Source organism: Suricata suricatta, chromosome 3 (assembly GCF_006229205.1).
Source record: "Suricata suricatta isolate VVHF042 chromosome 3, meerkat_22Aug2017_6uvM2_HiC, whole genome shotgun sequence".
Taxonomy (NCBI): domain Eukaryota; kingdom Metazoa; phylum Chordata; class Mammalia; order Carnivora; family Herpestidae; genus Suricata; species Suricata suricatta.
The window spans coordinates 83,749,630-83,776,250 of record NC_043702.1 but is presented as its reverse complement, the minus strand read 5'-3'; the positions used below and the strand labels follow the sequence as shown (position 1 = coordinate 83,776,250).

Here is a 26,621-nt window from a genome sequence, read left to right as displayed (position 1 = left end):
TTCTTTCCTCCAGGTGGCATCAGGGCCCTGGGCTGTGTTCTCTGAAGTTTGTTAGCAACCTGGCCGAGACCTTATAGTTAGTAACTGAAGCACCTCCTTGTTGGTCTGTTCATGAGCGAGCTGCAAGTATCAGCTCTGTAGATTGGAAGTCGCTTCTCGGTTCCCCCAGTAACTCAGAGCCTCTTGATCTATGTGAACATGCTCACGCCAACAGAGGATAGCAGAGACTTAGGTTTGAAGTTCTTGCTAGAAGGAGAGAAAGAGGAAGTTCCCCTCCTTGCTTACCCTCCTGCTCCTCCCCCGGCTACATTTTTAACCACACATTTTCCCCATTAAATCAGAATTGATGAAACCTATAGAAATGTAGTAGTGTTTGAAAATTGAAAAGCACATTGAAAACTAACAACATCGTTGACTATACAAGGCAATTTCTTCAAATCGAGTATTGACGTGATGTATGTGGTTAACCGTATCTACGCAGGAAGTGGTTTTATTTTAAAGTTTTTGGGCTCCCCCCACCCCCCGCCTTTTTTTTTCCTCCAGCACTGAAATCAAGCAGCGTCCAACACAGGCCTCCTCTTACGACATGTGACTTGACGTTACTGTTTTCCGTTTTTGTTGAAAGAGTCATTAACAGTTGGAAGTTGATGGCAGTTTCAATAACAAGCGATCACCGAGAAAAGGTAAGTAAATTATAACTTTATGTTGAACATGAAATTTAAACTTGAAAATGTTTGGCGGTGTCCTACACTCGTGTGAACATACAAATGTGGATATAAAAATGTATTTTCATCCGTAATTAAAACATCTGTTTCGTTTGTTTCCTTTGGTGTAGAAAAGAATATTCTTTTTATATTTGCAACTGCCAAGTTCAAAAGTGCTTTAAAAGACTACATTAGAATCATTTGCTAAGGTTTTGTATTAAACTGTTAAAAGACAAAATAAGGTATAGTTTTTGTTTGAAAGTGCTTTTAAAAATAACTACTAGAGAAAATACGGGACTTTGCATCTTTAACTGATGGTTTTACAAACGTATGTACTATCAAGCTCCAGATAACCAAAGAGAAAAAGGCACTTTGTAACAGTAAGAAATAACCTCTGAGTTGCAGCATGGAAGTTATGCACTCTAAGTGTTAGCAATAGAAACCTTTGCAAAGTTGTAGTTTATGAAGTGTGTGGTTTATTAAATAACTATTAAAAAGCAGGGAGGTTTTTAAATGCAAAAGAAAGCTCTCTTTTATGACACTTGAATATTTTATTTTTTGTCTAAATTTTACTTAAGATATAGGGCGAAATGAGGGCAAGTTTCTATTTCATAAGCAAAATTCTCTGTTTAAAAGAGAAGTCATAGCTGCTTTTATCGAAGGTTACTTTTGGGAAAAGGGGCAAATTAGAGAGATATTTTTGTTATTCATACCATTGCATCATTTTCTTTCTTTGAAGTTTTCCAAAACAATTCCTTTGAAATGAAAAGGATTTGTTAATCATAAAGTGCCAAGAACTTATCTTTTATACTGACTTCTTCCTTTTACAAAATGTGTTTGTGTTCTATAACATGTACAAAAATATAAAGTGCTGCTAATCTCAGAGACAAAAACCTAAAATAAATCCAAGTGTCGATTTTTGAAAGAATTTTAATAAAAGTTCGAGATATGATAGACTCTTCCCTAATATTATTTTTATTGTGCTGTTGAATGGGGGAAGTGATGGCCCCACAACACCTATTTTTTTGTGTGTTATTAAAAAATGGTTACGCAGTTGATAAGTGGCAACAATTCTTTTCTTTTATTATCTTTTACTGAAAGACACATACAAATGTTTTTTGATATGGTCAATTTAGTAGGAAATTATTAGGCATACTAGTACATTCTATTTTAAGACCTCTTCAGTTGTCAATACAGAGGCTAGTTACTTGTTGACTATTAAAAGGATCACAGAAAAATGGAGATTAGGACTTGGTGTTCAATACATCTTTTATTGTTAGAGTGTAAGGAAAAAGGGAGACCCTGGTAATATGTATTTGCTTTGATATTCTGATTAGTTTTTCAATTTGTTACATTTTCACACAATGGTAAGCATTATTTAAATCTGTCTTCAATATTGTGGTTCTGAACCTCTGCATCTACAAAAGCTGTGTAACTCAGATAGTTTTGGTTGATATTTCATTACTTTATTTCATTTTATTATAAAAGAACATCACATGAATAAACATACGTAGTACTTACATATTAGCAAGAGTGCATCCACAGAAGTCTTTGGCACTGAAAAAATGTCAGCTTTTTAAACCATTTTATATTTGTAAAAGCCAAATTCTTTGTAAGGCAATTGTTTCTTGCAGAAACTGTCAGATTAAGATATAAATATCGTAGGAAGAATGTATGAAATTAAGAATGAAATAGTTGTAGCTTATTATGGATTTAAAAAGAGCAACAATTAGAGATTATAGACATAAACTAAGATACTATCAGAATTATTTGTAAAAACAAGTAATGCATTATCTCTTGAATATACAAAATCTTTTTAAAATTTTTATTATTTTTTAAAGTTTATTTATTTTTGAAAGAGAGACAGAGACAGAGACAAAGCACCAGTGGCGGTGGAGGGTAGAGAGAGAGGGAGATACAGAATTCGATGCAGGCTCCAGGCCCAGAGCTGTCAGCACAGAGCTCAACGTGGGGCTAGAACTCACAGACTGCAAGATCGTGACCTGAGCTGGTCAGACACCCAACCAACTGAGCTACCCAGCCTCCCCTTGAATATATAAAATCTTAAAGGTAGTCACTTTAAAATGAGGTACTATAGATTATTACATGTTTACATATTTTAAGTGAATTGGTGAAATGAAACAATGCAGGAATCTCATTTGGAAAGTAATTTCAAAACTGGTTTATTACAAGTATATCACGCTTTTCCACTTAGGGCCAGCATTCAGAAAAATTTAGAAAGACTTTTTTCCTATTCCTCCTTTTATTCTTTTTCAGTGCTTTGTTTTGGAATGGCCTGGTCTGTCCCTAATTACGGTCCCCCAGCCTTGGTCCATAGAAGGACAGACCACACTTGGCACCTTCCATTCCACTCCCATTGTCCTTAAAACTTACTCATCCTATTTCTCAGAACGTATGGCGTATCATAAAGATAATCCATGCTCACAGGGGAGCTTTGTTTCTTTTTTACTTCTTAGTTAGGCCTCTCCTCCTCTTTCTGGTATAATTTTATTTAATTATTAAAAAATTTTTTTAAATGTTTATTTTCAAGAGAGAGATACAGAAGGTGAGCTGGGGAGAGGCAGAGGGAGAGACAGACACAGAATGCGAAGCAGGCTCCAGGATCTGAGCTGTCAGCACAGAGCCCAATGCAGTGCTCGAACTCATGAGTGGCGAGATTACGACTTGAGTCGAAGCCGGATGCTTAACTGACTGAGCCACCCAGGGGCCCCTGGCATAATTGTAATAAAGTCTCTCAACAGATAGGATCCAGAAGAACAGCTATATGTTGAGGATGTCAGTCAAGTGCAAAGAATCACACTGTGGCAAATAGTTGGGGGGAGACATTTGGCAAAGATGTGTGCATTTCTATAATGTATTCCTATACAAATATACACCATCTTGTAGTGGCTAAAAATTAACTGTACTATGTCTTAGGATTATTTTGATATTCCCATACACTTAGAAAATATTCAACATAATTAGTTGTTTAATATATATGTATTTTAAAAATCACTTAATATTCTGAATTTAAATCTTTGGGTACCAGAAGCATATTTTTTTTTTGTACTGCCTGATAAGTATTATATAGCTAGACTTTAAAATATACTTATATGTATTCTACATTTCAACTTAGAGTGGGCAAAATGCCTTTATTTTCAAATGATAGATTTGAATTAATATTACCTTAGGCACCAGAGATAGACATTAATTTGTAGAACCAAAAAATCCAAGGAAAGCAAAGTCAGACATGGCGGGATCCAGGAGCTACACAGGGTAATTAAGATTGGGTCTTATTTTCTTTATTACTTAGCTCTTTTTTTTTTAATATCTTTCCCCATGGTGCTATAAGCCCTCTCCAACAGAAGCTTACAGAGTTGACAAGACAGCTTTAGGTTTACACTCGACCTTTCAGACCTTGTTGCGGAAGATTGGCTTTCCCCTATCAACACAGTAAAGGTCTCAGATCAAGATCTGATTGGACTGAATTTTGCCATGTGACCATACTGGAGCTAATCATGGGCTCTAAGACATAGACCCCAGGAGTGACTGGACTAGATCACAGGCTTTCTCTTGCACTGTGAAGCTGCCTGACCCGGCAACATCTTAGCTGAATGGAGGGGTCTTCACATAGAGAAAGGAAAATGGTTTCCTTAGAAGAAAGGTGACTCTACTACACAAGCACTTATGGTCACATTTAAAAACACTGCTTATTCAAATTCACCCCACTTCATTATCAGACAGATATACAGTATCAGTTTAAAGGTAGATTTGAATGAAGCATTGCAATTAAACTGAATTTTAAAGTATTTTTCAAGAGGTACCTCATATATGAACACCTGTCTCACAATATTTTTCTTCTAAAAGTCTACAATCTAGTAGGATTATTATATTAATGCTTATGATACAAGTGAAATGTGTCAAGTATTTTAAACAGATATAAAGAATGTTCTATTAGGATTCATAAATTTGTGAAACATTTTGTATTTCTGTTATTTACCAGGCAATTAAGCAGAGAGTTAACAGTTGTGACATCATTTTGATTATGTCCTATCAGAGAAATCAGGACAATTTGGGAGGAAAGATCTGTAGTAGTTTTCAGAGAGAGGTAGGATTCAGAGTTTGAGAACAGGAAGGGGATATGCTTGGGCACAAAACATCAGAGGAAGAGTGAATTGTCTAGTTTTGTTAGCTACTAGCAGCAGGAGGGGGGTAGGGCCAGAAAGATAGTTTGAGATCCTGATAGGACTGGCCTGCTGAACAGATTATGATTAAGGGTTATAAAGAACAATAGTATTGTTAAGCAGGGGAAACACACATTTGAATGTCCACATTTGTATCTGGATGGGCTGTCCAGCATCAGGACTTATTTATTTCTTCCATGTGTTTCCTGTTGGTGACATACTCTTTAGGGCCCTTTACAGAAATGGTTGCCATCAGTGAAGGTAGATATTCCTGTAACATCAGGTGCTGGCTCCCCTCCCCAGGTGCCTTCAGGTCCTTATATGGGCTGTGGTTATAAAAAAAAATGTTTTATAGTTTATGGAAATATTTTTGACTTTTGTTTGTTTCAAATTTAAGAAGAGATGATCGGGCTAGATGGTTCAGAATCAGAATAAAACCTAAATATAAAAATTTTAGAAAAAATATTTATGAAGTTCCCATTTCTATATACCCCTATTCACCTCTGCTATAATCCAATAGACAACCACTTTCCATGGTTATTTTTTTAATTTTTCAGTTTTTTAATGCAAAAAGCATATATGCATATATGAATATATAACATATGCACACATACCCTCCTTTATTATATTAAAGGAAACATTATACATACCCCTTCCCTTTGCTTTTCTTTTAGTAATATCTTAGACCTATTTCCATAGTGAAAATAAGAAGCGTTTAAGTCTCTCTCTCTCAATCCACTCTCAGTGTTTCACTGTGTGGAAGTACCATACTTAATTTATTAAGCGTCATGAGTGTCTTCAATTTTTGCTAGTGCAAGGAATGTGTTCATGAAATTGTGTGCCTTTTGAAATATATCTGTGGGATAAATTTCCAGGGATACTGTTTGTTTATAAGGCAAGAGATAAAATAATTTTGATAGTTATTTCCAAACTCTCCTTCAGGTGAGCTGTAACTTTTTGAACTTCCATCAGCACCTAGTGAGAATTCTGGTAGAAGCTCTACGGTTTTCTCAATGGCTGTCTGCCAAGCTTTTTGGGTTTTGCTAATCCATAGAAAACTGTATCTCCATATAGTTTTATTGCTATTTCTGTTATTATATTGCTGTTGTTTTTAGAAGATTAAAGGTCTACTTGTTTTTCTTAATAAGATAATTATACTTTCTCAATTGTATAATTAAAGACCAAAAGCATTAGTGAAGTTCAAGCCTTAGAAGTCAAACAAGTATGAACTTAGGGATAACCTATTTAAACACTCCTTTTATAAAGCTTCGAGTAAGTAGTAGCTAAAAAGGGATGAAACATGAATGTTGAAGTGAATGGGAAGAGAAAAGGAATGGAAATAAAGGAAACAAGGGAAATATGTATATCCAGAAACACAACAAGTTCTCAGAGACTAAGACAGATGGGTGTGATCAGTAGCTCAAGTAGGTAAATTAACCTGGAAAAGAAGGAAGAGCATTTTAATGAGCTTATATGTGGATGATGGGATATAAAGATGTGGTGATTAGAGGATGTTGAGGGAATACATGCTTTCCATTTCCTCCAAAATTGTGAGAAAGCTCGTCTGATGAGAGCGAATGTGTATGGAATGCTAAAGAATAAGTGGAATATCTTATTTTTAAAATAGGCCTTATTGATTACACAGAATATTATTGTGGGTTTTTAAATTGATTTTCTCTTCTGGTGGGCATCAGCCCAATTTGATTGAATTCCGTCGATAATTTTGAACTCTGAGTACACTGTACTGGGGAAGGTATTATTGGGGGCACAAAGAACCAGTATGCCAATGCAAACTTTTTAAGTAGTTTAGTGTACAAACACAAGAATTTAAGTATGGATCTATGTGCATAAGTGCAGTGCTTTAGAGATATCACAGAACATTTTATTGTCAGAGTCCCAGATGCATTTTGCCAAATGCAATTTGGTCATTTATATGTCTTATATTATTTATTTTCTGAGCTACATGTGATGCAATTGAACATTCCTTCCCTCTTGAACCCCTCTCTTCATTTGACTTCTGGTACGTTTCAGTCTTTCAGTTTTCCCACAACCTAACTGGATGCTCTTTCTCTGTCTCCTTTGATAAATCTTTGTCATCATTCAATGCCTTAAATATTTGAATGCCTTGCATTTAATCTTCAGATTTCTGTCTTTGTATTCTTAGCTCTTTTCTCCTAAGTTTATTCCTCTTAGGTGAATCTCTTTTGGTACCATGAGTTTAAGTATTATCTCTATTTAATTAGGGCTTAAAATCAGAAGTTGTTTCTTGGTACCAAAACTGTTAATGTAACTGGCTACTCATCATCTTCACTTGAATGTGTTATGGAGGTTTCCAAATGAGGATGTTCAAAACTAACCTCTTAATTACTCCCTGCTTGCTCCTAACTCAACTTGTTTCTTCCCTATTTTCATCCATCTCAGTTAATGGCACCACTATTGATCTATCTGCTTGGGACAATAAACTAGAATTACCATCAATTCTACTCTTTCCCACACATTTCCTGCCCCAAACCATATTCAGTTCATCAACAATAACTAGAGCAAATAAAATATTGATTTAGCTCCCTTGATCTTGTTTACTTAACTTTTCTCAGTAGTGGCTCTTGAAAAGTTAAATATTCTTTTCACACAAATTGTTCTTTATTTTTTGTGTTTTGGTTGATATAATGAATTTTCCTCAAAAATTCATTCCTAAATGAATACACTACAATGTGTGACATGTAGTAACTTTTAGATAAAAGTTTAGATAAAACCATACTCATCAATTCACTTTCTGATCTCAAGTGAGAGAAAAATGGTACAAAACATATGGAGCAATTTTGATATGCACATGTGTGAATGAACTCAAGAAGGTTTAAGAGGTAGCAACTTCTAGAATGTTCCAGTCAGATTTTTCAGCCCTAAAGATGTTTTTCTGTGCTGTAATTGATTAATTAAGTATCCTCTATGGGCAGGAAAACTGGAAGTCTTACAAACATTGAAAATATTGGTTGAAGAAATGATGCAGATAAAAAGGAAATCTAATAAATAAAACATTTTTATTTTACATTTTATGTACAATTTATTTTTATCATTGTTTTAAAATTGATTTTTTATCAAATGTCACATGAACCATTTTTTAAATCTATTCATCTATTTTTGTGTTTATAAATATTGATTGTGTACCTTGGGCTTTTATTTTCCTGCTTTGTCTTAGCAGGAATTAATTAGACATGAAGCAAGGGATTTATGTTTATTTCATTGAAATATCCCAAGCTCAGTCACCTCCTACCATTTCTACTACTGTTACTACAGAATCTTCTTGATTCATCTCCCTGTTTCTACTTTTCATACCATATTCATTTCCCAAGAAATAGACAAAGTGGCCTTCTTAAGACTTAAATCATACAATTTTCCCAGTAAAAGAATTCCAAATGACTTTCTGTTGTTTCAAATTAATTCAGGGTCTCCTTTCATGACTTGCAAGACCCTCTCTTTCTCATTATTTGGATTCATTTCTCTAAATAGCATTCTGGATATGGGGAATTCTTTTTTTTTCAACTTGGTTAGTGGTTATATTCAACTTTAAACAATCGTCTAAGCATATTGACCTCGACTGTTTATTTGCTACTGGATATACAGAACCTAGAACAACTGTCGGCATATAATAAATACTCAGTGAGTATCTGATTAGTGAAAGGATAAATGATATAAAAGTTGACTCTGGATTGTAGAATCAGGGAAGGCTTTCTGGAGATTTGTGAACTCCTGGGTCTGGAAAAAAATAGGATAAATTTAGGGGAAGAGAAGCTGAAACATATTTCAAACAAATGACATTTGATAGATATGTTTTGAGTAACCTTGCAATGATGAAAGTTTGTATTGAAATCTTGCCTTCATTATATACTGCAGTGCCCTTTTGAAACTCAGAAGAAATAACTATCTGAAAACATACTTCCACAAACAGATGGAAAACACCAATCACTTCTAAGCATTTAAATTTTAAGCTGTTTTAATAAAACTTTGGTATTACAATGAAATTCTTTAATGTTAATTTAAACAAATTTCTTAGAAACTTAGAGAACTTTTCGTTCTTGTGTCTACTGATGTAAGATCACACTTAGAATCAAACAAGGTATCTGTTGAAAAGAGTTCTGAAAGGTAGAATGCTCAGGAAATTGGGTGCTGAGTCAAGGGGAAATTTTGTTCCTGCTAATTTATCTTTCTGAATTAGTTAATTTTGTACAAGAATTTAAAGGCTAGAATCTGAGCCATGGAACCCTTACTCATCTTTCTGCGAAAGGCACCAGAAAAACAAGTAACCTGAGTCTCCATATAATATTATCTATTCATACCAGGATGCTGGTCCTAAGAGAAGTGGGATGTAGGAGGAAAAATGAGTATTGATTAGCCCAGTCATGTCTCCAACACTGTGGTAGGTAGAATGGTGTTACAAAATATAGACCATATTTTCTCATTCTCAAGATGCTTACAGTAGCATGTGATATCCATCAATACAAAAACTAGAGTGGTATTATTGACAGGAATCATCACAACTATGATTACGGTATGTATAATGCATAGTATCTATCAGGTGTTATACACACCTAATAACATTTGATATTCACAAAAATCACATAAAGAAGTTACCATTCCCATTTTAAAGATAATAAAGTTAAGGGTAAGTAGGTAAGTGCCCAGAACTATTTGGTAGTGCTCTACAGAGCTATTTGGTAGTGTGTCGTGATTTATAGGCACATCTGAGTTAAATCCATGACTAGGCAAACTCCATGTTATTTTCACTATGCCATGCTATAATTTCTAATCCTAGTAAGTGTCAATGGTTAAAAAATGATGGGCTTCATGCGTGAGGTCTTAATGTCTGAAAGGGTCTAAAAGGACCCCACTTTGTTTGCTGTGTAGAACAATCAGGAAAACCTGATTCTTGTTGACTGCATATATTGCCTTCTGTAGAGATGTGATACAACATGTAAGGAAGAAAACATTTTTTTTGCCTCAGCTTATGTCATATTGCAGGTGCCTCTTCTGGTTCTCGTTTTCTTTCTCCTATAGACTCTATGTTTTCCTTCAGCCCACAAATCCCCCAAATTCGTTCTTAGATCATGTTGTCAGTTATGATAGCAATTAGCCACAAATGATTATTCAGTGTTTAAAATGTACCTTGTCTAAATTGAATGTAAAATAACCAGATTTTCTAGACTTAGTACAAATAAAAAGATAAGGTATCTTGTTAGTATTTTTACATTGATTATTATGCTGAAAATATAAAAAATTAACATGAGTTAAATAAAATATATTATTAAAATTAATTTCACCCCTTCATTTTTCTCATCTAATGTGGCTGTCAGAACATTTAAATTGTTCTAGTTACCTGGCTTGAAAACAAACAAATAAATAAAATCCCTCAGATATGGTCCTTAAATCTCTATCTTTGCCCTTAGCCTTTCTTCCAATACTGCCGGTCATTTTCTTTTCTTTTTTCTTTTTTCTTTTTATAAAGAGGCTCCATGCCTAGCGTGGAGTCCAATGTAGGACTTTTAACTTACAACCCTGAGATCAAGACCTTAGTCGAGATCATGAGTTGGATGTTTAACTGACTGAGCCACCCAGGAACTCCCCACTTTTTATGTTCCTCATTTTTTATTGCTACTTGATACTACCCTGTGAAGCCCCAACAGTAGGTGAAATTGAATATGTCCCTAGTTAAGCTTATAATATATCCACAGAATCCTTCTCTTTCTCCTGCTAACTTCAGTTAAGATGTCTCTATTCCTGAAATTATCTGAATGAGTCAGCTTGGAATCTCAATGAACTGCTGAATGCTGCTAATTCCCATCCAATCCGTTACCATCCTTTAGGGGTATTGATTTCCTTCTCTCCATTTTATTTATTGTCATACTTACTAATTTGGCCATCCACTAAGTCTTGTCTAGACTATGGCCAAAGGAGTCTTACTTGCTTTTCATACTACTGTTTTTCTTACTCTTTCTTTTGCCTATTTCGGATTCACTTTGTGTCTTCAGGGTGTTGGTTAGGTTCAAGGTAATTATCACAAGAAAGAATATCTATTATCAATTTATATTCTATTTAGAGTATTAAAAGTGGTCGTATACATTATTTTATGTGGTCATTCAGCAAGCATTCTATGAAAAGCCATAGGTTTAATGGAAGAATATAATGAAGTATAAAAAAATTTAAGTTTTTCAGGACATGTTGTGAATATATTTTTCCTAAGTGTCTTCTGATTTCCTAGTATGTGCTCTTAATATCTTACACTGTAAGGAATAAAAGAAAGTTCTGAAACAACATTTGGTTAATTGTTTGGATGGAAAGAAGGGAACGAATGCCCCTAAAATGTGGCACTTGGTGCCTCTCTGAAATCTCCAGGCTCCACCACTTGCCAGCTGTTATATATGCTATTTTGCAAGTTACTTAATCTCTTGAAGCCTGAGTTCTCTCATCTATAAAGTGGGGGGTTTCCTCACAAGATAAAAAAAAAAAAGTACATAGAGAAATTTGCCTAGCTGGTAGCACATAGTAATTGCTTTAAAAAGGTTAAATGTAGTGAGAATAGTAACCGTAGTAGTAACTTTTAGCAGGTTGTCGAGACTCAAATGATGACCATATTTTTCCTTCCTTATGGTATAAAAATCATATGGGGATGATTTTGGTTTATTTCACTTCTAAGTATTATGATAAGATTATGAAACTCATCAAGAGAAATTTCTTGCTATTAGTTTCATTTCCTCAGTACAGCTGTGTGGGAGAATATAGTTAGCCATGTGGGGGAGAAGAAAGTAGGCTCTTTTCTTGTTTATTTACCAAATTTGGTTGATATGGAAATTTTCCTTCGAGCAGCTCAAGATGTGTCCTCACCAAAAATGACCTTTAAGTTTTTGAAGAATTAATGTCCATCACACAAAACAATTTAAAAAGTGCTGGGCAACCATTGACTCTTGGACTTGAAATTAAAATGAAGCAAAGAAAAGCTATGGAGACAAGGAAGGAGAAAAAGGTAGAATTCTCCTCACCTACTTTTTATCTAATTTTTTTCTAGGTTGGTTAGGTGGTGACATAAGTGATTCAGAAGCAGATATGCTGGGGTCCTAGCAAAATTATTCCAGAAATAAAAAAATGAGAAAGAAATTTGGTAGGTCCAGAGTATAAGTTGCTGATCCAGGTAGAGAAGCATTAGAAGTGTTTTGTTTTTTCCCTGAGGAAATCTGCTCAGGATTCTATGTATTTAAGTTGAGTAAATATATCAGTCTCAATCCCAATTTTGAAAGCAGTCTGTACTAGGGGATCCAATGAATGAGACCAAGCATGGAGATTGGAGGTGACTGACCAGTTTCAGTGGTGGTGCTGTCCTTGGAGAACTGGCTGTATGCTACAGGACAGAGGGCTTTACGTTAGAAGTCTGGTTTTAAGAAAGGGGACTAGCAAGTGGGCCATAGTTCCAGGCTGAGAAATCAGCTTGAAAGGAACACTAGAGAGTGGTCAGCATGGCAGATGGGTATAGAGAGTATGATTTGAGGCAGGGAAGGTGAGGAAGGCAAGATGCTGTGATTGTTCTGATTTCCTCTACCCATGATGCACTGTATCCCAGGTACACTTGGCATCTTTTGATGTGGAGAAGTAGGAAAGAAAAATAAGTATTCAATGACATGGGGCATCTGGGTGGCTCAGTAAATTAAGTGTTCTACTTTGGCTCAGGTCATAAGTTTGAACTCTGCATCGGAGTATCTGCTGTCAGCACAGAGCCCATTAATAATTCTCTGTCCCCTTCTGTCTCCACCACTCTGTTGCTTGTGCTCTCTCAACCCCTCTCTCTCTCTCTCTCTCTCAAAAATAAATGAACATTAAGAAAAAAGAATCCAATGAGACTTGGAACTGGAGATCACAACCATTCTAACATGGTGGCCAACTTAAACTTGTTGAAAAAGCTCATGGTACCAGGGAATTAGAGATGAGGTTTCAGACAGGCACCAAATGCTCTTGACATGGAATAGAACAATGCTGACAGATATAGTGCCTGATTTTAAAGAACCCACAGTCAATTTGGTCAGAAGAGATATACAACTCAAATAGAGAACAGAAAACAATTGAAGTCAGGATATAATTATCTGCCACATTTAATAGGAACAATAAAGGAGGTCAGAGCAGAAAGGCAGAGGGAAGGGAACTTGCTTAGCAATAGCAATGAGCACAGCACAGTATCCGACTTTTGGTAATTTGAGATCACGCAGAGAAAGTTATACAAATAAAGGAAATAATATTAATCTCTGATGAACCTCTTTCTAAATCAGTGGTACTGCCTCAGTCTCTTGGGTTGTTCTCTCTTTCTAATCAGACTAGGTATAAAAATCATAAAATATAGAAAATGATGTTGATTTAACATGCAGAAACTGCTCTACCATACATCGGAAGAGCGATACTTATAGAGATGACTGGCACCATGGGTCACAGTCACAAATGCCCTCTGGCCAGTCAGTATATTGATGCAAATAAAGTGGGAAGGGAGAGAAACTCTGGATCAGGAAGAACTGCATACCCACAGCTGACAGTAACCATCTACCCTAACCCAGTGTTCCATATCTTCTGATTTTTCAAGGGAAGACACACAGATCTGCACCTTTTTTTAAAAATAAAAATCCTTACTTTTCAATTGCAAACTGATTCAAAACATTGTAAAACATTGTTCAGGCCCAACAACATATGTCTGTGGGTTGAATTTGGTTGGCAGTCTGCCAGTTTTCCACCTCTTCTTGAATTTATAGCTGCTCCTAAGAAAGCAGGAGCAGAATGTCATGATTAGAAAGAACTAGAGTCCCCCAAATAACTTCCATATCCAAAATAAATGCTAATAAAGGCTTAGAGATTCAGTAGCACATTAGATTATTCTATGAAAATGCATGCATTTTTGTATGGATTTTTTTCACCGAGGTCTTTGTTTTGTTTGTCTAACTTTCCAGGAGTGGGTTTGTTTTCTTAACTTGAAAGAACTTTGTTCTATTCCTCATGTTCCTCAAAACATTTTTTAACCATTAAAAGATGTCTCCCAAAGGTTAGCTTTTCTAAATAATAGCAAATATAGTCATCTTTAATTTGCCTGGTATTTTCAAAGTCACATGATATAAGATATGGACCAGAACATAGACTCTTGAATGGTTGTTGTAGGAGAGATAAAAGATTTGTCTCCTTGTGTGGTGTCTCACCTTGGATGATGATAAAAATAATAACAAAAATTTAAACACATGCACACACACAAGTGTGAAATCCGCAGTGTACTAGATGGGGAAATGTAGCATGGGTGTGGTTGTATAGCCCATTTCATCACACATATGGTCTATTAATAGATCAGCATCGTTAAGTTTCAGAAATAGTTATGACACAAATTACTGTTCAATGATTTTTAGGTAAAAGATAATCCTGATAGCCATTTTCAAACTTTAAATATTTTATGCAGTCCCTTTTGACTTCAATGCAGCCAAGCCAAAATTCTATATTTTTCTTTGTTAGGAGCCCCAATTAATATACTCCACTACTTCAAATTATAGTAACACTCAATTAACTGGAACCTAATTTCCTAGATATTGTGCTAGATATTGTATCTAACCATCTCCCCTACCTCTCACCTCCTGGAATGAGGCCCTTGAATTCTACTTTGAGGAAAGAGAAGCAAAGCACACCTTGCTTAAATAGGGGATCTATTCCCTCAAAAACTCCTGGATGTAGGTCCTGCTAATGCAGCTGAAGCTCTTCCAAGAGTTTAAGGCATCAAAACATCTTTTTAATTAATCAGCCTAGAAATAAAAAGATATACAATATACTTGGAAGTTCAAAGGCAACAATTGAAAAACTCAGACAAAAACTTTCAATTTAAAATAATGTGAACTAGCAAATATTTTTTGCCATTTTGATATCCTTGGCTGTATGAAAGGAAGCCTCACTGCTCCCAAATTTTGGATTAAATTTGAGTGAAAACAATATTTTGTGGAATTTGGTTGTCCTTACACCAAATATCCTTTGATGTTTAAGAAGCAAGATAACAGTTTTCCAAGTGTTTAAATTGATGTTGTTTTACTCCACTTACCAAGTTCATGATATAAACATTAAAAAAAAAAGCATTGACACTGAAACACTCATAATAAACCCAGATTGCTTGGAGTATGACCCTGTTGAGTTTTTCCTTTATGTAAAAGAATTCATTTTGCAGTACTTACCTACTGAGCTCCCTCATCACTTCTCTTCTCATTTTTCCCAACTATCATCGATACCACTTCCCCAACCCCCAACCTATTCCAGAGTGAAATGTATTCCCAGAAAACATAATTAGAGCAACAGTGTTAACCAATATGAACTGAGAAGTAGTGGGAGTCAAAGAAGAAAAATACTATAATAATTAGTAATCATCTTCAAACATTGCAGGTATAAAATAAAAAAGAACTTGATATAATCCTATAGACTTGTTTCTCATCAAAGTTCAGCGTGTGTCTTAGTCACCAGGGATGAAGGCCCAACATGAAGTTTCTCAGGCTCCTCTTCAGTCTTGCTGAATGGGAGTCTTTGGAATGTGCAGTAAAATCTGTGCTTTTATGAAGCTTCCTATACTGACACTGGAGAATCACTGTTCTATAGCTTTCCTACTCCTCACTACTAAAGCCATTTGTTCCTTTCCAGCTGAGGTCATTTCTGACCTTAACTCCTAGGAGAAATCTTAGCTTACTGCATGGAATCTTTAGCTAATTCCAGTGGAATGAAGTTCTGTGAGTTCAGTATTGAATTAGACGTGATCATGGCTTTGGTCTCCACTTGTGATGCATATACCAGGTGTGTTTCCCTTATTTACAAGTCCCGATCCTTCAGCAAGTCATACCTTCCTCATTAGGCATTTGCTTTGTCCTCAACCACAATTTCTTCTGGTAACCAGGTCATTCGTTGCCTCATTCCCTTGCTAGGATTGAGGTCCTACCTCTCTCCTGCCAGCTTCCCTTCCAGATAATTGAGCTGGGTCTGAAAAAAATACCCAGTAATCAGAACTCTGATACTTAGTAACAAACCTCCTAGTCTATGAGGGTCCATAAATATGAATTTCTGTCTATAGCCCTTCTCAGATTATCAGTGTTGTGGTTTTTGGCCTGTTGGATAAATCTTTCTATTCAGCTTAGGTCCTCAGTTGCCAATGTTTCCTGATATATGTAAAAATTGGATACAACTGAATCTCTCATGAACATTTCTGGTTTGGAGAGCTCTTCAGTATCTGTTTACTTCAGATGAAGAGCCAGATCTTGGTCCTTCCTCATTTCAATAAATCATGAGAGATGACTGATCTATCTAATAAAAAAAATATATATATATACACACATACACACACATATACATAATCTCTATAGAAAGATACCCCTGTCTCACATCAAACACAAATTCTTTCCAGAGGAATTGCAATTCTAAAAATAAGAGTTGAAACAGTATTTTTAGAAGATAATACAGAAATAGTCTTTGTGGCCTTGGATCAAGCAAGGATTTCTAAAGAGAATGAAAAATCTCTAATAATAGTAAATAAATGATAAATTGGACAATACTAAAATTAAGAATGTTTATTAATGAAAAAACTATACTTAGAGAGTAAAAAGTAACCCAGAGGTGGGAAAAGATCATTATTGCAACATATGTAAATAAAAATGGCTTATATCCAGAACCACAAATAACTCTTCTGAATCAGTAAGAAAAGGACAAAGAACCTAACAGAAGCTTTTTGTAAGCACTTTACAGAAGAATATTATGTAGCAGTCAGCCACACAAATGGACATTTGAGTGAAATAACCTCAGCAATAAAAAGTACATACCATAGGTTTTCTATTTATATTAATTTAAAAAATAGGCAAAACAGAGACAGAATAATGCTTCTTTTTGGTGGATTAGGCAGATAGTGACTGGAAGAAAACTTCAGGGTTTCTGGAGGGCAGATACTGTCAAGGTTCTTGTTTGGGGCGCGATTACACAAATGTATTCAGTTTGTGGCACTTCATTGTATTTTATATACAAACATGGGCATACATTCACAAACTATTTAAAATGTATTTTATGCATATATAATTGAGCAGGAACCTAATTTTTAAATGCATTAAAAGCAATGTACTTAAATATTTTAATAGTGTTGTCTTTGTCACAATGGACTATGACATTACTGTCCCATTTTCAGACATGTCCTTTTGGCACTAAAATCCAATCCAATCAGTTCAGAGTTTAAAGACACGAGCATTAGGGAAAGACTAATCGGATACAAGAACAAATTTGCTAAATAAAACAAATGTCAGCCATATTTGACTACTGTCAATTACTGACTCCTGCTAATTACCATCAAACACTAATTATGCAGTACGCAGCGTCCCCATATTTTAACCTGGACAGGCCAAGATAGAGATAGAGGGATCCTGGTGTACTGCAATCCACATGTGATTAGATTTACTTAGCACGATAAAAGGGCTTTGCAACTAAGTCACATCCTTTAGGAAACAAATGAATGCTAGGGAACACGAAATCCCAGGAAATAAGCAACCCCAGGTTGAAATGTACTTTTTGCACTTGATACTCTTCCAACAATGATCAGAGAACGGGCTCTGTCCCAGAGAGTGTCTGAGTGCTTGGTTTGTCAGTGTTTCCTAATACTGTGGCTGCTGAGCAACTTGTTCTACAGCCGATGCTTTCTCCTTAAGTGACATTTCATCATCCAGTCACTAAGATAGTCACCCTGTTTTCCCTTAATTGATACTTGTATGCAAGAGGCGGAAAATGGCTCAGCATTTCTTGCTAGATTAGGTCAAAGCTGACAGAGGAAACAGAGGGAAGATTGCATTACTTATGCCCCTTATGGTTCTCCTGTGTATCTAAGGAGATTGCCATTTCATAAAATTTCTTATGCTGGCTAAACATAATTACAATAGTACAGGCATTTTGTTCCTATTTGCTTTTCAATTTTTTTTTTTTACTACTTACCTGATCACCAGAAGAAAATCCAAAAGCAGTTCTTCTGATCTTAATTTTAGTTTTCTTCTTTGCCCTTAGTAAGATATAATTATACATTTTGATCTCTCCTCCTTAAGTGCTTCATTTTGTCCTTCCAGTGAAGTCTTTCCTTCTTTCTCTTCATTTAATTGGTGACCAGAAGCATTAAAAATGCTTTGAACCTGGAAGTTCAAAGTAAGGTTCCTAGAGTTCTGGATTATTTTTTCCCAGATCACTACTCAGGTGCTCTTATCGTAAGATCAGTGTTTATAAATAGATGCTTTGAAACTTATTATGATTTGAGATTAATTAAGAGCATCCTGAGAGAACATTACCCTTCTTCTGTGGCTGGGGATCCATTCTTCTGGGAGGCTTTTCACCAAATCTCTTGGGAGGGGATTATGCCTTAAACAAATCATCAAAGTTTCCCAGGATCTATAAGACAAAACCCAAAATTTTTATTAGAAATGGCAAGATCCTCCTCACCCAGCCCTAATCAGTTAGCTTTCCCACCTCCCGTCCTCTACTGGTTGTTGTAAATATTCACTCCTGTTTTCCTTAAGTCTTGTGATCTCAGCCTGTGCTGCCCTTGACATTCCCTCTCTGCCTCTTGGGTCTTATTTTTATATAACCCCAAGGTCAAGTGTCACCTTCGCCTTGCAATTGTCCTCAGCTCCATCCTCCATTGCACTCTTCCCAGACTCCATGGTAGGCAAGCATGCTTGTGTCTGCCGCAAGGTTCTCGATAATTTTTGTAGAAACTGTGGGACCCAATAAGTTTATTTTTCAGGGCAAAGGCTCAATGAATACTTGAAATGTAAAATAAGATGCTTTTCTCCCAATAAGATGGAGACTTTTAAAAAGCTAAGGTGCCCAAGGGATGAGAGATGGCAACCAAGATACCACAGTCTAAAAAAATATCGAGGTGGCTTGTCACACAATTTTGCCTGGGACTTATTCTACTTAAAAACTATGTTTTGCTTGTTATTTTCTCCATTTGGAATGCCCATGGGTAATGACAATAACTGTATTACAATTTATCCATGCAGTTGACTTGCCAGACTTTGTCAGTAAATGCAGCATATCACCCCCATTCCCTGATTAGGTTAAGTTAAATAAATGTGAAGCCTTATTATCACATTTCCTATATATAACACCTGCCCAGTCAAAGACAATGTTACCCAATGGGGTGGCTATGGTCAAATTCCTTTACTATGATGTTCTTTTCTCATTATATTTGACATTTTTGAAACTGAGTTTTATTGCACTCTCTCCGCTTATGGAAGTGGTCTGGGGAAATTAGACTTAATAGAGATGTAGAAGCCACAGGGAAAAAAGAAAAGGAAAGTGAACTGGAAGGAAACTGAAATTAAAATGTTATTTTAGTAAATGGCTGCAGTGGTGGAGATGACAAACAATTGCAATGCAAGTTAATTACTGACCTGTCAGGAAAGTGTAGCACAAAGGATGTGCCACACATTACCGGGGCCACCATAGCCACAAGTCATTTCCAAGGGGGAACAAACAGACCGTGCGCTACCACAGATCAACATAAGATCTTTCCAGGGGATAAAAATGAATTTATCGGGGCAGTAATATTTGTCTGTGGCATTTCTTTGCCCTCCCTAGCCGACCTGGAGAAACAGCACTTCCCACGCATTCTGGAAAAGGAATGGAGTCATATGGCCACAGAGGGCTGCTGTGTGTTTGCCGGACCGTAGCTCTTGGTGGTCGGCGGCGTGAGCAGACAGCTCACTTGCCACGCCCTGAAAAATCTAGGCTGACACCCAAGGAATGGGGATTCCCTGGGGATACTCAGGGCTTGCCTCTGAGACCCTCCTCCTCCCAGTTATCTTCTGTGATAAGCCCTGCCAGGGAAGGGAGTCTTTCTCCATGGAGAATAACATTAAGAACCTAAAGAAATTTGAAACTCAAGGCAGACTTCCTCTATTGTCAGAATGAATAACCCTGCTAAATTCTAAGACATCATTAAACATGGTCATTTAATTGTAAGAAAGAAAAAAAGGGTTATTCTAAAATGAAAATATGGTATTCTTCTTATTTCTAAAAACTCATATTATTTTCCAAGTATTGGCCTCAGAAGGTATGAAAACCATTGCTTTCTTTTTCCTGCCCCAACTTAACATGCAATAGTCATAGTTCAGTGGACCTTAGAAGCATTGGCCAGAGTGAGTTATGCATTTTTTTAAAAAATCGGGAATAGACTTCATCAAAGGCACTTTCTAATGGGTAATGCTTTGCTAGACTGTGTACACAGGCATGGACTGGTTTTTACATGTGTTTTCCATTTATATATTCAAGAAACCTTTATTAAGTCTCTATTGTTTTGTAAGGAAGCACAGGGACACATAAACATTTACATGAAAAATGTACCTGACATATATCTAGCATGGTTGTACTATGGTCATATTACCTCCCTGATCTCAGACTTCCTTTGGAATTCTTGGGCTCTTATTTTTCCATACATGGTTTCCAGTTGACCTGGGGGATCTATGACTAAAGCAACAATGTTTGGAGATGCAGGACGTGGGTTCTGTACTGGATCTACGTTGAAAGAGGCTGTGGCACCAAGGGGAAGACACTCAGTCTACCTGAACTTCAGTTTTCTCTGCTCTGCAACACGGATATGATATCATAGTGCCTACCAATTTTCTCCTAGCTCAAATAAGTCTTAATACATTTTTATTTTTAATGCTGCTGATGGGAAAGAGATGTCAAAAATACACTTTCTAACTCAAAAGGGCAAGCTGGTAAGCCTTAGTGTAATTAACAGAGTGCAACAAATAATTGACAGAGCGGCTATGAAATTTATGATTAGATGAATTATCACATTCACTCCTATCTGGGTATTTGCAGCGTTAGTGGGTGAATCTGGCCCAGAATACCCCTGAACCTGGTCTGTTGAGCAGAGCCACTTTGTGTGGCTCCTACAAAGTGCATTCTCATCACAGTTTCCTGTTTTTAAAGCAATATTGAAAGTGGAACTAATGCAATATCACCAAATTTTCTTGTTCTTCACTTGGTACATACAAAATCAGGAAGTCTAGAGAAATTGTGAAGCCAGTCCTAAGTGATTCACACTTCAATTTCTAACTCAGGGGTAGGATATTTATTTGGAGAGTTTTGTGAAATCAGTGGATATTTTAGACACATGAAAAATGAACTAATTCTTCAATACTTTCATTAGTCATTCACCAAGGCTCTGTGTGCCTCCTGTAAGAATATAAATGTGTAAGCCAACAGTGTTCTCTCTAAAAAAATTTGATAATAATTATTGTAATAATCATAATGAGTAGATGATATGTTATAGGAAGAACAAATAGAATACTGAATAAGCCTCTAGATCACATGAATCTTAATATAAGTTGTAGTTAGCAAAATTTTTGATGCCACTAAGTTGAATATAAGTAAGCATGGACAAATATTATCGATTTTACAATCTACTCTATGAAATATAAAAATTTTAGGGTCAATGAGGAAAGAAAACAGGGGTGGAACAAAAGAATGATTACAACCCCCTGTAAACATTCCTGGAATAATACAGGAAGACTCACAAATGGGAAGTCTTCTTTGCCGTTCTGAGTGGCATATTGTGAAATTGATATGTATGTTCCTGGAATATTCACTCTCTGATTCTGGGAGCCATGTCATGCTAGTCCCTGGGGTGAGAGGGTTTTGTTTGACTTTAGTTATGACTGGCTTCAGGATGGAGTTTGTTCTTCTAGGACCTTCTTTCATAACCTCTCAAAAATAAGAAGACCATGGCAGGGCCATCACATCACATAACTCCAGGAGACCCCGTTTACCAGAATGCAATGCTACTATCTTGTCCCAAGTCACAAACGCTACCCCCTAATTTCACTTAAGATCATACATTGAGTAGACTGAGCAAGGCTCTTCTACTGCAAGAGATTTCTCCCACATAGCTAGTAGAGTTTCCAGTTTGAGATTCAGACAAATGCTTCCCTGAGGTTAAGGGGAAGTCTGATCATCCATCTTTACCATTATGTTCATTGGTTTAATTCTTTCCCTCCCATCTATGTCTTAGTGACTAAATGAAAGGAAGGATGTTTACAGGAGATAGGCAAGGAAGAATGGATGGTGCGGTTCCAGAACTTTTGACCCTGTGCATGAGATGTGCCTGGTAGGCACTGCAGCAAGAAGGGGGGTGGAGGGAAGGCTTGCCAACCAAACTATGAAAAGGATAACAGGGTGTCTGGTAAGGGAACAGTAGAGTATTAGGATGCAGGCAAAGAGAAGATGAGAAGTTGGAAGAGGGTAAAGAGAAAGGGCTATGAAGTTAAATTCAAATGAAAGTTGAAAAATTTGGCTTATAACAGCCTTATCCTCTTGGTAGGAGGGTCCGAACAGGATGGATGAAAATAAGTCATGTCTGACTTACTTTGTGCAACAGTGACAAGTGCCACAGCCATTAGTACAGCTGTCATTTCAGTCTATCAGATTTCCTTCCTCCTCTGTCCTCTCTCCTTCCTCTTGCACACCCCTGGTCCTGCGGGGGGGTGTGGGGGTGGCAGTCCTGCTTACCTCTGCCTTGACTCAATCTATACAACACGTGTGGGTGATGCCAAGGAAAGCCCTCTTCCTTCATCACTCCCTCAGGGAGTCTAGAACACCCGCCCCTCACAGCACTGCGGGGTTAGAAGGGAGGGACTTTCAGTCAATCCTCCAGCACCATGAGAGGCTACTAAGATGACAGACTCACCCACACTGAAGCTAAGTGTCATTTTCTTCATGAAATCTATCATTTCCCTTTTCCTTGAAGTTCTTTGTTAACTATGTTTTCCCTTCGTGGCATATTTCAATATTTGCCTTATAACCTCACAGCTATTTGCATACTTTTGCAGTGCTGAGCCCTTTGCCTGAAATGCCTAACCTGCCCTGACTTAGCACCAGCACCGACTGATCTTCTTTTGCAGACTTTCTCTCTCTCCAAGTTCCGCCTGAGTTTGATGCCATTGCTCCTCTTCCCGCCTGGGCACAACTCTATTCTCATTTAATTATTGATTTGTTTCTCTATCACCTTCACCAACCTGTAAGGCCCTTGATATTTAATACCTACATACTTGCATACATACATACATACCTACATACAATCTCCAGCCTCTGATATAGTGCACGCCACTTGGGAGACTCTGCATAAATGTGAAAGGATCATTTATTTTCTGCTGGTAGAAATCTTTAAGAGGAGGTTTTTGTTTCATTTTGTGTATTCTTCTCAGAGCAAAGTAGTGTCCTGCAAAGTTAGAAACCATCAAATCTTTGCAAACATGAGAACTGTTACGAAATAGTATAAAGTGAATGCCATTGTAGAACACAAATACTAGGGAAGCTGAATAATGAGAAAAACTAGAATGCTTTTGGGTATCAACAAAGTTTTTTGATGTGAGGATGGGGTCAGATGGGAAAGGAAGTGCTAGCTAGAGAAGAGAAAGCGTGAGGAGAGAGAAGTCACCTTAATACTGTGGTAGAAAAGAAGTCAGCCTAATAGAAACACCTGAAGAACGAAGAATCTGAAAATGTTTTCTGCAGCCTGTCCCCAGGAAAATAGGTGGTAAAGCCAGATAAGAGGCCCTTTAAGTAATCCAGCCTTTTGACAGTAACACATCAGTTGGCAAATAATGAGTTGATTGTGCAATTAATACAATAATGCAAATGTTGATTTGACATTGAAATTTGTGCAGACTCTGAGGAAGCAATGTGTTCTATAAATGGCACATGGCAAGGCTATGTAAATACAGTGGTTTCATGCTCTTGGTCAGAAGATAGTGGCTTTAGCGTAAGTGCTTTCCCTCACCATTATTACAAACACACCATCCTTTGAGTTTGAATTTGAATAAATCAAAGATCAAGGCTTGAATGTACTCAGAAGACAACCCAGAATTTTTCTAAAAGACTTATATGTTTAATCATAGATTCCTCTCAACCTATACCTAAATTCCTTAGGGAGCAAGTCATACCAAAGCTTTTGCATTGTTGGTTATCTGCCTGAAATTATTGAGCTCTGGGGCACCTGGGTGTCTCTGTTGGTTAAGCGTCTGACTTTGGCTCAGGTCATGATCTCATGTTTATAGGTTCAAGCCCTGCGTTGGACTCTGTGCTGACAGCTCAGAGCCTGAAGCCTGCTTCTGATTCTGTGTCTCCCTGTCTCTGCCCTTCCTTGTTCATGCTCTGTGTCTGTCTCAAAAATAAATAAAACATAAAAAAATAAAATAAAATAATTGAGCTCTGTAAAAGCTGCAAGATCTTCCAGACTTTGAGTCCATCAGTATCAGAAGTGAGAAGCAGCAGAAGTGAGCGCAGCAATCCCGTTGGCTGACTCTGTCTTCTCACTATCATTTTTGTCCAATGATGAAACAGAGGTCTGTAGATTACACAAGATCACAAAAGTGACCAGTAGAGACGGTGCTGCCACCTGAAGTCATTGTGGCTCCATTTTATGCAGCCAGTCAAGGCCACCCTTATAAACTCAATCCTTAGGTTTTCATTCCTTCATTTATCCTAACTTTATTCACAAAATGTACCCTGTAAAATCCTGTGCTTTAATTTTTAATCTTCTTTAAATTTGAGTATAGTTGACACATAATGTTATTTAGTGATTTGACAAGTTTATGTTATGCTTTGATCACCACTATCCTGTCACCATACAATGCCATTACAATATTATTGGCTCTATTCCTTAGGCTGTGCCTCTTACTTCTGTGGCTTATTCATTCCATAACTAGAAGCCTGGATCTCCCACTCTCCTTTATCCATTTTGCCCAGACCACCACCCTTATTCTCTCTGGCAACCATCACTTTGTTCTCTGTGTTTAGAGCTCTGATTCTGCTTTTTGTTGTTTATTATCCATTTATTCGTGTTTTGTTTTTTAGATTCCACATATGAAAAACATGATATTTGTCTTTTTCAATATGGCTTGTTTCACTTAGCATGATACCCTCTAGGTTCATCCATGTTGTTGCAAATGGCATGATCTCAGCCCTTTTGTGGCTGCATAATATTCCCTTGCATATGTATACCACATGTTCCTTAGCTATTCATCTATCAATGGACGACTAGGGTGGCTCCATATTTGGCTATTATAAATAATGATGCTGTAAACATTTGAATTAGTGTTTTTGTTTTCTTTGGGTAAGTACCCAGTAGTGGTGTTTATTGGATCAATGGCATTTATATTTTTAAATTTTGAGGATTTTTAATGCTATTTTTCACAGCAGCTGTACCAATATACATTTTTACCAACACTGCATAAAGGGTTCCTTTTTCTCTACATCCTCACCAACACTTACTACTTCTTGTGTTTTTGACTTTAGCCATTCTAACAAGTACGAGATAATATCATTGTGGTTTTGATTTCCATTTCCTTGATAATTAGTGATGTTGAGCATCTTTTGATGTGTCTGTTGGCTACCTATATGTCTTTTTTGTGAAAATGTTTATTTGGGTCCTATGCCCATGTTTTGATTGTATTGTTTGTGGGGTTTTTTGATGTTAAGTTAAATATGTTCTTCATACATTTTGGGTACTAACCCTTTATCAATATGTCATTTGCAAATATCTTCTCCCATTATGTTGATTTTTGTTGTGTTGATGGTTTCTTTTCCTACGAAAAAGCTCTTAATATTGATGTAGTCCCACTAGTTTACTTTTGCTTTTGTTTCCCTTGCTTGAAGAGACAGATCTAGGAAAATGTTGCTACAGTGATGTCAAAGAAAGTACTGCCCATGTACTCTTCTAGGATTTATGGTTTCAGGCCTCACACACAGGTCTTTAATCTATTTTGGGTTAATTTTTGTGTATGGTGTTAGAAAGTGGTCCAGTTTTATTCTTTTACATGGAGCTGTCCGATTTTCCCAGCACCATTTACTGAAGACACTGTCCTTTCCCCATTGTATATTCTCACCTTGTTTGTCATAGATTGACTGACCATGTAATGTGGATCTATTTATAGGCTTTCTATCCTGTTCTATTGATTTTTGTGTCTATTTTTGTGCCAATACCATACTGTTTTGATTACTACAGCGTTGTAGTATATCTTGAAATCTGTAATTGTAATGCCTCCAGCTTTGATTGGTTTGGCTAATCAGGATATTTTGTGGTTCCATACAGATTTTAGTATTACTTAGTCTAGAAAAACCCATGCTTTTATTAGTAGCATCCCCATAAATATCAAAGATTCCTAGATTTGCTTTGTTATTTTGAAATAATTTATGATTGGGTATGAAAAATTAATAGCTTCAGTAATACATAATACACAGAATAAAACCAAAACCCCATTATCCTGTACTGGGGTATATGATGAATGCATTTACTTTTTAGAAAAAGTTATATAGAATACTGTATATCTTATTCTAGTTAGATGTAAAAGTAAGATCCCCTATGTCTACGTTAATAGCCAGATTTGATACATTTTAAAATCGTTCTCATCAAAGCAGCTGTTATTATCTTTCTATGGAATTGTGGAGATAAGGGGTTTTTTATTAAAATTTTTATTTCAAGTCTTATTGAAATAGCTCTTTTATTCTCAACTAGATAAATTTTTATATGACTCATGTAGATACATAAAAATTAAAGTATGAACAAAATAAGCAACTTAATTTAATTAACTTAGTTAAGGATTTTTAAAGTTTATTTATTTGGGGAGGGGAGGGCAGAGAGAAAGAGAGAGAGAGAGAGAGAGAGAGAGAG

At 36.4% G+C, this 26,621-nt stretch overlaps 1 protein-coding gene across 4 annotated transcripts in view; it reads left to right on the top strand.

Annotated features, from left to right (window-relative positions):
- The first annotated feature begins 552 nt into the window (after positions 1-552).
- The window catches only part of ARHGAP15 (Rho GTPase activating protein 15), a 599,315-nt gene continuing 573,246 nt past the window's right edge, over positions 553-26,621 (top strand). The window contains exon 1 of one of the 4 annotated variants that reach the window (XM_029934638.1): positions 553-683. The gene's annotated coding sequence lies outside the window, so the exon portion shown is untranslated. The remainder of the gene's footprint in view (positions 684-26,621) is intronic. The other 3 variants (XM_029934639.1, XM_029934640.1, XM_029934637.1) reach the window with 3 other exon arrangements.